Source organism: Mustela nivalis, assembly GCF_964662115.1.
Source record: "Mustela nivalis genome assembly, chromosome: 13".
Taxonomy (NCBI): domain Eukaryota; kingdom Metazoa; phylum Chordata; class Mammalia; order Carnivora; family Mustelidae; genus Mustela; species Mustela nivalis.
Window position 1 is genome coordinate 68693064 of NC_139032.1, and position 15857 is coordinate 68708920.

Genomic DNA, 15857 nt, shown 5'->3' on the forward strand with positions numbered 1-15857 from the left:
GACATAATGGCATGGGATACAGGAACAAAAGGCAAATTTTACGCAGTCAACATGTCCCCATAAGACTTCCCTTACGTTGTTGGCTGTGTACAAAAACTAAGCTTTTCCATTTTTAATGCGAAAAATTTAGAAATTAACCTTCCTGGTGGAGAAGATATCCTACCAGGTAGGCTTGTGTTATCCTTGTGAATTTTCTTAAGGAATGACCTAGCAGGAGGTGCGAACTTTCTCCTGTTATCTTAATTGTCCGCTAATGGCAAAGCATAATTACAGTTGCTTAAGTGCCAACTTTATCGAGGTTTTCACTAAAACCTTCAGCCGCAGCGCTTTCCTTGACTGACCTAGCTTTTATCTATCCACTTGCTTTACTATCATTTGAATGAAAACTGCCCCCAATAAAAACAAGCAAACAAAAAGCCTAATCCCCAACCGTGTTGAGTATCTTCTGTTGTTTTAGTTGGAGAGTTAAGGCAGTTGTGACCTCAAAGAAGTCGACGAAATTGTGTATGGCATCATTCATTGAAAATGTAGCCTTTCCACATTCAAAAAGCAGGGCTTTGCGGGAGTTCTGCAATAGTTCGCTTCTCGGCTTGGGGAAGTCAATTCGCTGCTAAACCAGAAGATGGTCTTCTAAAGACTGTCCTGTATTTGGAATGGAAACTTAGCCATTGTACCTTTCCCCCAGTGCACCCACATGAGAAGCCCGAAAGCCACCCATCGGTCTGTGGAGCTCCTCGCTGCCTTTGTCCCTTCTAGACGTGGAGGCTTGGAGAGGAGGTTTAGTTTCCAAGGATTGGAGCGTTTGAAGGGCGGGGCCATCTCCAAGTCCATCTCCCCTTTTTGTCCTCTTCTCCTGGGACGGGAGGGAGGAGCCAGGTCCCCCCGCGGCCGGTTCGGGAGCTCTCTGTCTCGGTCGCTGGAGGTGAGTCTGAAAGGGCGGCAGCCCGTTTAATTGTAGCGCAGGTTAATTTCTCGAGTTCACCGCAGTCGGTCGGCCAGCCGCTTCCCGGGTCTTTGCCAAGTGGGTTTATGAGGTCTGAGGCGTGTTGGGGCGCGCTCGCATTCTCGCAAAAGGCTCCTCCCCAGGGCTCATTCCCCGACTGCGGGCAGCCCTTTGGTGCCCCAGGAGCCTTGGGTTTCCTCTGACCTCGGCGCTTCCTCTTCCCTCCCCACCGCCTGGTTCCGTGCGACCCTGCCCCCGGGGAAGGGCGGCCCCCATCTTAGGACTTCCGACCCCAGCCAACCCAGAAGGTACCTTCACGTCGAGGAAGATTTTTATCACAGCCTCCAAAACCCAGCGGTAATAGGGGCTTTCAACCTGAAATACGATTGTTATTTTCCCGGTGCAGGGCTTGACAGAGAAAGTCAGCTTTTTATTAAAGACAAAGAGGTAAATTATCAGCTGGGGCACTGAAGGGACGGCGGAGACCTGGCGCGCTTCCTCTCGTTGCCACGAGGAATTTGTGGGGGGAGCGGCAGCCGGCGCTCAGACACCCCTGGGGTCCCGGGGGAGGAGCTCGGGGCAGAAGGACTTCCCCGGGTCCCTCCGGGCACCTGGAAGGGAGAGTCCTGCCAGTTCTGCACAAAGCCAGGGGCATTTCAGTTCTGAGCAGCCTTACCGTCCTCTCTCCTTTCTTCTTTCTCTTCTCTTTCTTTGACTCCCGTCTCCCTTTCGCCTCTGTGCTTTCTCCTCCTTGTTCTCCTCTCCCTACTTTTTCTCTTCCCTCTCCTCGCCCTCCCCCCCCCCCTTTCTCTTCCACCGCACGCGTAGAGTGTCATTTATTTATTTATTTATCACCCCCGCCATCAACACCCTTTTAGGGCTCCCAGGCTTTTCAGTGTGAGTGGGAGGAGAAAAGGGCAGGAAGTGTTGACTGCGAGGGGGTGAAATCGTGCCTCTGGGTGAGACATTCTGCCCCGGAATAAACGATTGGGAAAAATCTTGGAAAATGAGGAGTCGGATCTGTTTATGAAAGCCCGCTATCCGATGGGAACCAACTCCGCGCGCGTCTCCTCCTCCCCTTTATTGTATGGGTTTAGGGGTATATCTTCCCGGACTGTTGTTTGGGGTGTGTGTGGCGGCGGGGAGGGGGGGGCGCGGGTGGCGGAGGAGGAGTATTAAAGAGGACAATCTGGCCCAGGATCTTCACCACCGCGCCTTCTCCACCGGATGCGCGCTCCCCAATGCAAAGGAATCCAACATCCCCCAATTCAGACGCGGACAAAAGAAACTTTAATTAAGGTCTCTGCCCCGCGCGCTGTGTGTTTCTCTCTCCCGTTGCTGGTGATGTCCAACTCGAGGATGCGAGAAATAGAAATGGTACAACCAGCCCGTGCCCTTGAACTTCAATTGCTCCTGACTTGCTGTATTGATTTTTTTTTTTTATAGTGTAGGCACCCCTCCCAAATCAAATTAAAGCCTTAGGAGACGTTCGACCTGGTGAGGGGTGAGGGGGAACCCATTCCTTTGCAAAAGAGATAGTTCAGAACGATTTGGGGGAAAATTACACTAAATAAAATTCAAGGTGTGAAAGCCTCATCTTGGTTCTCTTGTCTTCAACACCATGACACCTTATCATTAGAAGCGCTGATTGTTACTTTCCGAGCCTTTAGATGATCAGCCAGAAAGTGCAAACAACGCGGGGCTGGAGGGTGTAAAGTTATTTAAGTAGATTTTTTTTTTTTCCTTTTGGTGCGCCGTCAAAACATTTCACAAGTTAGGAAAATAAAGTGGTGGTTCCGAAGCTCAGAATGATGGGTTCCTTCCATCCCCCATCCCCCCTTTCCATATCAGAAAAGAAATAAAATGCACAATGAGCCTTTATTTCGGGGGAGAAGACTTCAAAATACGTGCCAGTAATGGACAATTTGAGCTTTTCACTGGAGATACTCACACCGCAAGCTGGAAAGGGATTAAAAAGCCCCACGTGGTTGATCTGGGTTTAGACTTGCAACCTCTAGTTCCCCATGTATGTTCTTTGCAAAGATTGGCCTCTAGATGGATGCGTGTGAGGGACTCTCTGGGGCCGGGGCTCGGCGCCTCGGGCTGGGCTGATGTTGGGAGAGCTATGAGCGGCCGGGCAGGGTCCTCACTGGGGGCTTCCTCTGCCGGCCAGGGCGGCCGGGCGCCTCCGGGACGCGAGCGCGCACGCCTCAGCCCGGCCGCCGCGCTCCTCGCACCGCCTTCTCCGCAGGTCTTTATTCATCTCATCTCCCTCTTCCCCTTCTCCTCCTCCTTTGCCTCCTTCTCCTCCTCTTCCTCCTCTTCCTCCTCCTCCTCCACCACCACCACCTCCTCCGCCGCCGCCGCCACCTCCTCCTCTTGCATCTCACTGGCCTGGCTCTGTGTTGCTCTGAGTGACAAAGACAATGTCCCAGCCTTAACTTTGCAACCACCTTGCCTCCTTCTGGGGTTCAGCGGGGGGGAGGGGGGACAGCAGCCGCAGCCTCAGCATCTCCTCCAGCTTCTCCTTCTGCTCTTCTCCAGCTCTTGGATAATTCTCCCTTTTTTTCCCCCCAGCCCTTTTCTCATTTCTTTCTTTCTTTCTTTTTTCTTCCTGTCTCCTGCACGTTGTTGTTGTTATTAGAAAGGCTTCGCGCACCCCCTGGTGCTCCGGCGTTTTGTGTGGCAGGAGAAGATTGTCTTCCTTCTCTCTTTCTGTCTTGCTTTCTCTCTCCCTCTGGTTGCTCATTATTCAGAGAGAGACACAGAGGGAGGGAGAGAGAGAGAGAGCGCGCGAGGGAGAGGGAGGAGAGGAGAGAGAAGAGGAGAGAGAGGGGAGAGAGAGAGAGTGAGAGGGAGAGGGAGGGAGGGAGAGAGAGGGAGAGAGAGAGAGACGGATATCTCAGGTCATCTGCAGCTGCAGCGAGTCTGAGGAGCCGAGGAAGGCAGGGAAGATGGCGATCCTCCATTGCTGAGACCCGGCAGAAGCACATGAGACTCCCAAACAACTTCCACAACAATAACCCGAGCAGGAAGAGGAGAAAGAGAAAGAGGATAAGGAGGCGGTGGGGCTGGAGAACCCGAAACACCTCCCGGCGCCGGGACGCTTCTTCTGTAAGTTACTGCAATTAACAGCCACCTCGGGGTGGTCCGAGTGCTCCGGGGAGGAGAGCGCGGGGCGGTGGAGGCACAAACGCGCTCATTCATTCGGCCAAGGAGGGTTGGTGGAGCGGGGAGGAGAGGAAGTCCCCTGCATGGACTGGCTGTTGGGAGAGGAGAAGAAGCGAGAGAGAAGAGGAGGAGGAGGAGGAGGAGGAGGAGGAGGAGGAGGAGGAGGGGGAGGAGGGAGAGGAGGAGGGGGAGGAGGAAGAGGAGGAGGAGAAGCGAGGGAGGAAGAGGAGGAGGAGAAGGTGGTGGTGGTGGCAGTGGAGGTGGCTGTGCTTTTCCTGCTGGCTGCTCCTTCTGGGGGGAGCGGAGCGCTGTGGCTTAATTAATTTCGTGTAGTTCTATGGAGAGAAGAGAAAATGAAAGATGAGTGAGGAGAGAGCTGGAGCCCTAGGACGGATGCTCCGAGTGTGGGGATAGGAGTAGGGACAGAGAGGGGGGCGGAGGGCGGGAGGCGAGGGGACCTGAGCCGAGAGCCAGAGGGAGCGAGCGAGGGGCAGAGGAGGGAGCGCTCCGAGCCGCCCCGACCTGAGCGGGTTGACCTCTTTCTTTCTCTGTCCCTCTCCTTCCTTTCCCCCTCTCTGTCTGCCTGTCCCCAGCCCGATGGCAAAGCCGTGCGGATTGGCACCCCCCTCTTCCTCAGGTATTTGGCTCTCTTCTCTCTCTCTCTCTCTCTCCCTCTCTCTCCCCGAAGTTGGGATGCGGGGTCGGGATGTGTCGGGGGGGGGGGGGTGGCTGCTGCCGCTGCTGGTGCTGCTGGTGCTGCTGGTGAGGAGAGAGGCGAGGAGCGGGGGGGGGGGGGGGGGGGCACGGGCCGCGTGGGGGGGGGCGCAGGTTCAGGAGCTGCTGAGGAGCTGTCTCCAGGCTGGGGGTTCAGAAGCGTCTGGTGGAGGAGGACAACGGTTTCTGGAGAGGAGAAGCCATTACACACGCTTGGCTCTCTGAGCAAGGGAGAAAAGAAGGCAGGGGCCTGGGGGTCGCCTCACTCCTGGTGCAGTTCCCAGGGGTCTGCCCTCCTTCCAGGCACGAGGGGAAGCCGCAGCCGCCCCCCATTGGAGCAGCCCCTCTCTTTCCCTTTCTTTATCTCCCTGTCCTCCATTTGCAAGCTGTCTGCTTTGGTTCCAGTCCAGACTCCAAAACACAAAGCTCCTTCTCACGTTCATTCTCCAGGCTTTTCACCATTCCTGAAGGAACCCTCATTTTCTTTTCATTGTAGCTTCTAACCTACAGAGAGGGAGGGAGGATGCCTGGAGTTCCTTTTTATATTCCTCCTCTACCCAAAGGGGGAAAAAAAAAGTTTTATTTTTCAGCACGCGTCTGGGATGGGAAAAGACCAACCAGTTGGGGCTTTTCTCCCAGAGCTCCCGGGGGTTGTGTCTGAGTGTCTGTGTTGGTGGTTTGGTTTGCTTTGGTTTTGTTTCTGGAGGTGGCTTGCAGGTTTTTGGAGGAAGTGACTAGTTTGGTTGGGAGCTGGGAACTGAGTCAGGTAAGCCGTGTCATGTTGTAACTCCACCAGAAAATGGAGGAGAGCGGGTTTCCAGGAGACAAAGCTGAGATGAGAAGTGTTTATAAAATTATGGATGTCTCCATTTTGAAGCTCTGTTGGTGATGGCTGGAGGAGGTTTGCCTGCCTACTCCTTCTTCTTTTCCAGGGTGAAATCTTCTGGTGGTTCCTCACCATCTATTCATTATGCAAGGAAAGGAGGGAGTTGTAAGGGCTGCTCAGATTTTTCTCCCACCAAAGGAGTGCTTTCATAAGTTATTGAGGCATTTGTTTCCATTTTAAAGTAAACTTTTGAAATTTTTTTTCTTCTTTTGAGTGGACCTGAAGGGTTTTGACCTCCTTCAGGAAAGGCAAGGCAAAAACCTTAAACGTTTTCCACCGAGGTCTTCACCCAACTTTTAAGCTCCTCCAGGTCTCCTGAAAAGTCACCAGGAATTGTTATTTCCTCATTGTGAAGATGGTGGTGGCCCTAAAGCTGAGATTATGGAGTTCTGGGGCTTGGTTTTCATCATGATTTGATGCATGGCAAGACTTTATTGTCTGGTTTGGGCTGATTTCTGCAAAAAGGGGTAAGAACAACAACAACAACAAATCCTGCAAGCTCTCAGAGGAACCCTAAGACTGACTGACCCCAGTTTCTCCAGAGTCCACATTTCTCTTCAGGTTGTTCCATTTGTGTATAAGGCCTTCTTTTAGTTCCTTTGTTTTCCCCCTTCCCTTTCATTCTGCTCTTTTTCTCTGTGTTCTCAAGTACTGTAAATCTTCAGAAATATCAGATGTCTTCTTAACAATGTCACTATGGAAACAAATTTTTAAAAGATTATGTCTGTGGAGAAAACCTTATGTCCAGGTATCTTCACCTTTTTAATTAGGAAGAATTTAGTAGTCCTGAGGAAGACATTTTGTGAGGATGACTTGAAGGAAGGACCCAGTACTACCCCAGTCCACACACATTGATTGGAGTTCTTCACAGATTAGTTCTAGAGAATGTATGTAATTGATCCAAGTAAAGAACAAAATCCTGAAATGCTTGAGGAATTTATAAAAGCCAACCATGAAGATGTTGCTTTACCATTAGGTAAGGTAGCCATCTTGAGGGTGAGGGAAGATGTTGGAAGTATTTTAGGAGGACTACTGATAAGATAGGTGAGGAAGCCTCCACAGTGGAATGAAAACTTGGAGGAGATTCAGAACCAATTAATATATTGTAAGGAGGCTGACTGGACCTTGTTTTCAACTAAGGAGAGACATAGAAAGGTACCAGCTTCAACAGAAATAAGGGACACATTGGTGAGCGACTTATACCAGCTTTTTTCTTGCTCTGCTTTCTCATTATGTGTTAGATGTGTGCGTGTGTGTGTGTGTGTGTGTGTAAGATTCCTATGTCTACAATATTATTGTGCATATTGAAGTGGTTTTAGATTCCAGATGTAATTATATTCTGTTGAGTAGCTGGTAGCAGTGTCATTCAGTAAATGCACAAGGCTGTATATGACAACATCACATTTTTCAAACCAAACTGTTGTGTCATTAATTGAGGGTTATTGTTCTTCTGAGGAGTGTGGAAGGCAAGGAGAAATACATGGTTCTTTAGCTGATAATTGTCCATGGTCAATGAAGTAAAACCCTGTTTTTGCAGACGAAGATGTATGGTTTTCAAGATTTTCAGCTGATGTGTGTGCTCATTTAAAAATACTTCTCTTTAGATCTCTGCTTCTTTATTAAAAACCTGGGCTTCTCCAAGAGCACTTGAAAAATCTTACTTCTTGGAATCAGACCTTTTATTATTCAGTTTTGAATGTTATCTTTTGATACCATTACTTTTGCTCGGAAGTGGAATGTTGTCAGTGTTAATACTTATAAGATTTGCTAATGCATGTGTGGATGTTACTTGTTCAAACTCGGAAGTTCAGATGCAATGGAATAAAAAGAGTTATTTGGGAAAGTAATTACCAGATAATTTTGCATCTAATTAGCCATATTTATGTATGTAAACACAAATACATTATAGGTTGATCTTGAAGCAAACTTCCATGATATCTTTGTTGTTGTTGATACCAGGACAACCGGTTAATTACTTATTTCAGTGGGAAAAAAAAAAAATCTGACAAAACTGGTTGCTGGTCCAGTGTTTGACTCACCACATATTTTACTTTGTAACCAAATGTTTTGGTGTCTTTATAGACAGTCTTAGAGTTGAGCTTTCCTAGAGGGAAAAAATTAGTTACCTAAGAGGCATTTTGGAGTTTGAGAATATGTTCTAACTGGTTACCTAAGAGATGTTCATCTCTGATGCCCTTCATCCACATGGGAAGCACTTAATGTTAAAGATGGGGATTCTTGAATTTTTCCAAACGTACACATTAGAAATGGGACACGTATTTTGGATAGTGTGCTATGAGCGAAATACAAAGAGTTTCAGTCAAATTGAACATTTTCATTTGATGTCAAGGCTCAGAGATTTTGTTTTGTTTTGTTTTCAAGACATCAGGTTGATGAGGCTCGTTATGCAAATTTGTTCCTTAGCTCTAATATATCACAAAGAGAAATCATTCTAGAGAAATATATGTGAGCTATGAGGCACGTTGCCATAGAAAAGATTCTTGTTAGATCTTTGTATCCCCTATTTCTCATATGAGATTTATGTCCATCTAATTTATTGACCACATTCCCTGAGGACTTGGTTTTTTTTTTTTTTTTCCATACTCCTTGGAATTGGAAACTACTTTTAAGATAGAAAGAAAAAGATATATATGTACACACATGTATACACACACGTGTGTGTCTGTGTGTATGTTCTTTCTTTCTAATGAGTCTTCTGGAAGATAGTAGGAGAAAAGAAATCCAACTCCACTAATGGACTTTAGAGCATTTGTGGTCAGTTTTCCTGAAAGAAAAGAATGGTAAAATTGTCTCGGGAAGAGTTCCGCTTTCTGTATGATTTACTTTAATAGGGTCTAGTCTGTCTTGAGTTCTTGTGTCTTGAGTTCTTGTGTCTTGAGAACTTGCGTTGCAAGTTCTTAGTTAAGGTAACCTTACTCATCATCTTTGTGCTGTATGCCTTTATCAGACTTAGTGCTCACGGCCTCATGGGACAGAGCATTGACAAAGCTGTATTGAATGTTTCAAGTTGAAAACTGGAGAACAGGGGTGCTATTGCGCAATGCCACACTCACAAATTAAGAAATATATAAATAATGAACTCAGATTGCAAAGGATAGGACATGAATATATGATTGGCTGATTGGTATGTGGAAATGAAGGAAATTCAAAAGAAGTGTAGGAAAATATTTCCAGGGTCTATCATTACAATCCAGCAAATTGGGGGGGGGGGAGTCAGCCTATGTGTGTTGGGGGAGATAGGGGCTGGACAATTAATTACCTTTTGAGGTTCACATAGTTATGAAGTTAGTGGCTTTGAGAGAAACATTAGCTGGGTGTTGGTGACCTATTAATTGATTATGAGAAAACAGAGGCGAGTAGATAATGCTAGAAGAAAATTCCTCTTGTTTGATATGCCAAGACATCTGGCAGATGTTATGTTGGGCCCTAAGGAATGGACAGTTTAATTTTAGCCCTAGCAAGGAAATGGGAAGTTCTGAGCTCTTTTAATAGCACAAGCCTTAGTTTGGGGAAGGTTGCTTAAAAAAAATAAGAAAGGAAAAGAAAAGAGGCATTTATTGTAATATTGAAGAACTCCAGGGAGCACCCAGATTAAGCTGAAGTTTTGGGGTGAGGGACAAAGATGTTACTTCCTTAAGTAGAAATGAATATAAAAATCACTAAAAAGTTGACTAATGTGTATACTGTAAATGGTGACTCCGAGAACTTGTGATTGGGAAGCTAGTCGTTTTATGCCTTGGAGAGATCATCTACTTCAGATCTCCCCTTCCCCCGGCGTTTTATTGAAGAGGAAACTGGCAAGGAGACAGGCAGTGACTTGCCCAAGGTCAGAAGGTTCAGTTGTAACGAAGCCAGGCCTAGCACTCAGGTCGGCTGACTCCCAACCCAGTGCCCTTTCCACCACCCCAGTGCCTCTGATTGTAGCGGTTTGTGAAACACCAGCTCTCCTCTCCAGAGTCCAAGCCTCTCTGAGAAACTCTGTAATCAAACACCAGTGGGGCAGGAGTATTGGTTTTTGTTAGTTGAATTTACCATGCTGGGGCTGAGCATGGTTTCATTCACAGAAGTGATACCCTCTAGAGGCCAATTTTGTTCATGGGACTTTCAGTCAAGTTGTAGCTTAGTGGGTTTGAGACTGTGCTTTTCTTTCGATTGGCCTAATCTCTTGTACAGTTTGTCATTCAGGGAGGGCTTGGGAGTCCTTTTCAGATGCCCTTCTTTGGAGGTTTGTCTGGGTCTCTTGCAACTTACCAAAGTAAGTGCCCACAATTGGACTCAGAGGATCTGTTTTGCAACATGGTATGGATTTAAATTGGCTTCTCTCAGAGATGCCATTTTGTAATACTGATGAATGGCCAAGGGATAGAAATCCATTCGAAAACAATTGCTGGTGATTTTCCAGTATTCCAGACTCATCCAAAAATGTGCCATCTTCTTGGAGCCCCATTCTCTCTTGCAGACCAATGGCTAGTTATTTACCTTTCCCCCAATGAAGTCATGAAGTCATCCTTGAAGTGAATTTTTAACAACATGGGAAACATTTAACCAGAGAGAGCTAGAGAGACAGTACTTTGGGAAGGGTGCAGTGGGTTCCATTTCTGATTCCTCTTGGACAAGTGAAAGTCATTTTGTATAAAAAGAAGAGTGGTGTTTGGAAGTTTCCACATTTTCTAAGCTTCTTCCAAACTAAAGCATAAATTCTTAATCCAGGAGGCAGCCTGGAGAAGGTAGTGCTGGATGTGGACTTCTGGCAGAAACACAGTTAACGCTATAAACAGTTGAACCTCAGTGTGGCACTCCTCCAAATGAGTTGACTGTCGAAAATAAAATGTTCCAGAAGAACTGGGAGAACAGGAAAGAAGTTAAAACAGCATGGTTTGCATGCCAGTACTGAAGGAAGAAAAAAAAAGTTGGGGTTGGGGGGTGGGGGCATTGGAGAGAAGATAATCCCAAATTGAATAATCCCAAATTGAACCTGGATTTAGAAGACCTGGGGAGAGAAGTTTCTAAGTGAGGGGAAATGGATTTTTATGAATTCAGATTGTATTTGCAGTTTACTAGGAAGCTCTTCTGAATCTTTTGTCCCCTTGAACTTTGTCTCTGGAGAACTGCACACACTGATAAATAGAAAGTCAATTGAAGTGCTTTGGATTTCCATTTTCTGTTTAGAAATATCATCAAATTTGTCTACTTTCTAAGGGCTCCTGCCCTTATCGGTTGAAGCATAATACATAAGCTTTTTAGCCTTTGGATATGTGGCTTCTACTCCAGGTTGGTTTTTTCAGGTCTCGGAAAGACAAGAGGCAGGGTAAAGAGGGTGTGAGTATGGTCACCTACAAATGCATTGTCTTTTAATCCTGGTTGAGCAGATTACGTGGTATCTTCAAAGCGTTCTTGCCTAATTCCTAGCTGGAGACATTTTTTTCAAGAGTTATTCTTGGAGGGAAGATTTCTTTTTGTGCCAGGTCATGGGTATTTTGATATTGATTTCCTTGCTTTCATGTGTTTGCTTGTTCAGTTGCCTGCATGTTGCTTCTGGATATTAATAAAATACTTCTGCTGTGCCTGTCCACACCTTAGCCCCAACTTCATTCAGAGAACACAGCCTGCTCTTGGGGGCGAAGGGAAGGTTGGTAGGTACTTATTTGTTCAAAAAATAAATCCTTGAAGATGAAGACGGCTTGATTCAGAGAAGGATTTGCCAGGCTTTTGAGTAGACTTTTAACAAAGACCACGCGAGGAAAGATGGGGAAAGTTCTAGTAGGGACCAGTAGATCCTGATTCAAATGTTTTAAGGATCACTTCGTAGGAAATTAAGCATTTGTCCAAGACGAGTAAGCAAAGACTTACACCTTTGGATTCAGATTGGTTGGAGCACAAAAGGAGCTGGAGGCCCAGGCGAGACAACTGTGTCAGAAGTAATTAAGCCTAGGATTTGTGGAGAGGCTTATCTGCCACAGAGCCCAGCTGGGGAAGGCTAGTCTCACTCCCTAAGCCCTCATCTGGCCAGTTGAACCAGAACAGGAGCTAAGGACTTCAAATTTTGGAGTTTCCCTCCTCCCTGTTCAGATTTAAGAAGGTAGAGTTGCCATATTCAGTTTTGCTCATGTCAGTTGAGTACTTGCTTGTCTCTTGAGCTGGGAAATGCCAGAAGCGGGGGGGGGGGGGCTGATTTCCTCTGAAGGAACAGTCTCCCTTTTGACACTACAAATGTGCCTATAACATTGTCCTTATCACTCAGAAAATAATTGTGCGGTAGCACAATGTGGGATACTTGAAAGATGTTTGCTGCACGAAGGTGCCAGTACTCACCTGCAGATTAAGAAATGGGTTTCTAAACCCTCTCGTTTCTATTGCTAATGAAAAGCTTTGGAAGGCACCTGTGAATTAGAACTCCAGCTGCTATCATGGTAGGGGAAGTTAGGCCTTGAAAGGATACACGGATTAGCCGGGCAGAAAAGCAAACAGTAGCATCAGCACAAGTAGGAAATAGACAGAGGTTGTTAAGCTAACAGAAAAGTTGGCTAAAGCATTGCCATAATTATATGGTGGAAATTTGCTGGGAAGGAGAGCCGGCTGGGATGAGAGACGGAAAAGCGAAGAGAGGCAGGGGAGTGATGGGCAAGTCCCAAGTGGAAGAGGTCTATCCACTCGGAAGAGCCAACAGGAAGAAGAAAGGCGGTGCTTTTAAGAAAGCAATAAAGTAAGTGAGAAAAGCCCTGGTAATTTGGAACCTATTGCACGTGAGAAATGAAGACCAGTGCTCAGACCCACAGTCTTTGGTCAATGCTACCCTGTAAGGGGGAAAAAAAAAAAACTGAGCTTGGAAGACCATTTATGTGACTTCAGGCCAGTTACAGACTGGCTTTTCTGATAGAGGACAGAGGGATACTTGAAGGAACTGGTTAAGTAGGCCTAGGTCTGGACAATGAGCGAAGTAAAGAATCGAGCACAGCAGAAAATCGCTGCATTATTAATGGGCGGCAGCTTGATAAGTCCTCTCTCCACTTCTCCGTAGAGCTTCTCTACCTAGGCTGCGGGTGTTAGAAGGAATGAAGGAAGAACAAAGACACGCTTCTCTCCTAGGGGAAAGGAGTGGACTGTGGCGGCTACCTGGAGTCCGCTTTGGGATTAAGCCAGTCACTGGAGGCAGGAGTCACAGGCTGGTCTGTCAATCCGATCCTGGCATCTAAAAAGCCAAAATAAGGCCTTTGTGGCCCAAAATGGTTAGCCATTCTAATCCCTAGTCATGTCATCTTTCTGTGTTGTGACCAATTAGTCAGTAATTGCGTATCAGTCACTCAACCCAGATGGGGCCTGGTCTAGGGGACCTTCGGGCTATAGCCTGAAGATGCCCAGAAATGGATGCCAGCTAGAAAGTACGTAAGGATTTCAATACCAAGTACTTCTCACCCAGAAACTTTTCCTCCTTAATGGTTTCTTGTATGGTCTTCTGGTAATTGGTCCTGAGTATTGATACCTGGGGAGGGTTGCCACATGGAAGAGACCATTTTGAGCTAAATGTCAGAGTTCAGCTGCCAGGACTTCTCCCCCTTCTGCTGTCAACTAAATATGATCCCTTCTGCTACTGGCTTCATTAAAAAAAAAATGCTGCTAACTCTTCTATAATAGGCATATCCCACAGACCTTCCACAAAATGCTCTTTCTCCTCCTGGAGAGACTCAGAGTTATTACTAATGCTAGGGAGCATTTGCTTAACGTTTAATCTGAACCCGGGACTGTTCTTATGGTAGAGAAGACTGAGGTTTGGGGAGGTAAAGTCATTTACCCAAGGTTGTGGAGATGGCAAAACGGGGTACTCCTGGCCCTCAGCTGGTGGGAGCTGGCCTCCGTTATTAATTAGTATGCTAATAGCTTATAATCGTGATGGTTTATCTCTTGCAGTTGCTTACGCCAGTAGTATATCCTGGTGTTCTAGAAGGGAAATTTGAGCATAATGGAAAATTAATTGTAATATATTAGTTGATATGAGAGATATAACTTATTGTAATAGCTTGACAAAATGTGTTTAACTAAAGAGTACCCTGTTTTTGTTCTTCTGAGTTATAGAGGAGATGGTGAAAAACAGCAAGAGACCATGTATGAGGAAATTTAGAGAATAAATATTTTTAAATTGTACTGTGCGAAGCTCAGAATTGTAGTTTTACATGCGGATATTTAAAAAGGAACACCTACCTGTTAAGGCAGAAAGATACACTGTGTGACTTTCTTCTTTCTTTCTTTTTTTAAAGTAAAGAAGGTGTCTTACTTTTTTTTTTTTTTTCCTTGGGGCTCCTGTTGAAAGTCTCAGTGTCCCCTATTGGCTCTGATTTACTGTAAGCACGAGACGTGTTTCCAAAAGCCACATGGCCGTATTTGAAAAGTAGTTCCACTAATGGTCACTTTTGGAAAATAGCAGATACTCTTCAAAGCATGGGTGCTAATGTCCCCCACGCCTTTTAGTGATCACCCTGTGCTCTATTTAGATCACAGAGACATGATGAATGTTTGGGTTTTATTTGCCTCTCCCTGAAACATCACAGTACAGTAAGGGAGCTGCTGTTCATGGATGACCACAAATGCCCTTAATAGAGTAACAAGCTGTGCTAAGGGAGATGGAGCAGGTCCAAATATCCTGAAGATACCCAGGACAGTAGCTTTACTGTAAGACAGGCAGTTGGGGCATTAATTGCTGAGCAGACTCTTTAACCTCAAAACAACCAGTCGTGGTTTTATAAAATCTTAACTTTGCTACGGATCTGTTCAGGTGATCTGTTCCCAGCCAGAATCTGGGTAGGAGGATAAGCATGTGTCCCTGTCTGTAAAGTGTCCTGAGGAAGCCGCAGTGCCACCCATTTTTTTTTTTTTTTTAAGCCTGCCATCCCTATCATCTACCAAACTTAATCAAAACCATTGTTTTCTTAGATAAAGGCCCTTCACTGGAGGGGAAAAAAGGTCAGAAAAAATAATACATAGTGGAAGAGAATAACACTGAGATATACCAAAGCGTGTGGTTCTCCAGGTGGAATTTCTGATTTAAAAGCCTTAGGTAGCATCTACTGGGACCCTAATCAGTAGCCCTCAGCCTTCTATGATACTCCCTCAAACCAGCTGGTCTCATAAAGACCCGTTCTTAACGTGGTTCCCTATTGTTCCTCCATTAGGAGACAGCTACCCAAGTTACCCTCAGGAGCTTTGCAGAAAGTGCAGGTGAATTGAGCCAACATATCTTTGTGGGAGCAGTGACATCCAGTTGGGACTAGGACTTTGAATTTGAGAATACAAGCCACGTGAGAGGCAGGGTGGCAGAGGGACGAACCCTTGGAGCATGTCCAAGGAGGTAACTGTAGAACGTCTTAGGTATTTAGGCCTGGTGGTGGAATCTCCCATTATCCTGAAAACAAAAGAAAAGAGCCTCTTCAAAGGCAGATTCCACTGTAATGTGAAAACGCACATTGTGGAGATCACATAAAATGGTATGCATTCAGGAAAGCAGAATTGTATCCTTCCTTCCACTTGAGTGGAAGTTCTCAATCATGCATTCCATCTTCTCCTGTGGTTTTGCCTCTGATTAGTAATTTTGGGGGCTGGGGGACTGAGAAGTGACGTGGTTTTAAAGAACAGATGTCAGCTGTCCCTGACATTCCTCCCAACTCCTTGGTCGTCTCAAGTGTTTTGAGTACCTCAACCATTCTTTCTCTGACCAGTGGCTGTAGCTTGTTAATAATGAAGGAACATCACCCATAGGTCCTGAAATTAGCAAGTGTTAAATGTTATGTGATTATTAGGGGAAAAACAAGATAATCTAGTCAGTGGGCTTAATTAGGTTGTGATTGCCCAATTGCTGCTTCATGATAATTATATTCATAACCCCGTTTCTAGACGTCAACTACAATTATCAAAATTGACCCCAGCACAGGTAAGTGTTAGCGATCTTATTTGAAGCAGCTACTGAACAGTGAATTTCCAGTGTTCCCAGGGTGTTCTTCTCTGTTCCTTTCCCCCCTACTTGTCACCTTCTCATCATCTTTTAGGATTTTTAGCAGAAAGATCAGTGGTAACATTATTTTGTCTGTGACCATGTACATATTGTGTCACTAGTGTTGATGGCTACAGAAAAAT

General features: G+C 45.9%; 1 protein-coding gene across 9 annotated transcripts in view; it reads left to right on the top strand.

Moving 5' to 3' along the window:
- Window positions 1-852: 852 nt before the first annotated feature.
- Window positions 853-15857, top strand: part of ZNF462 (zinc finger protein 462) — a 139229-nt gene continuing 124224 nt past the window's right edge. For 3 of the 9 annotated variants that reach the window (XR_014302286.1, XM_082696830.1, XM_082696834.1), the window contains exon 1: window positions 2527-4057. The gene's annotated coding sequence lies outside the window, so the exon portion shown is untranslated. Of the gene's footprint in view, window positions 923-2524; window positions 4058-4347; window positions 4752-15857 lie in introns of those variants that run through there. The other 6 variants (XM_082696832.1, XM_082696833.1, XR_014302285.1 and 3 more) reach the window with 6 other exon arrangements.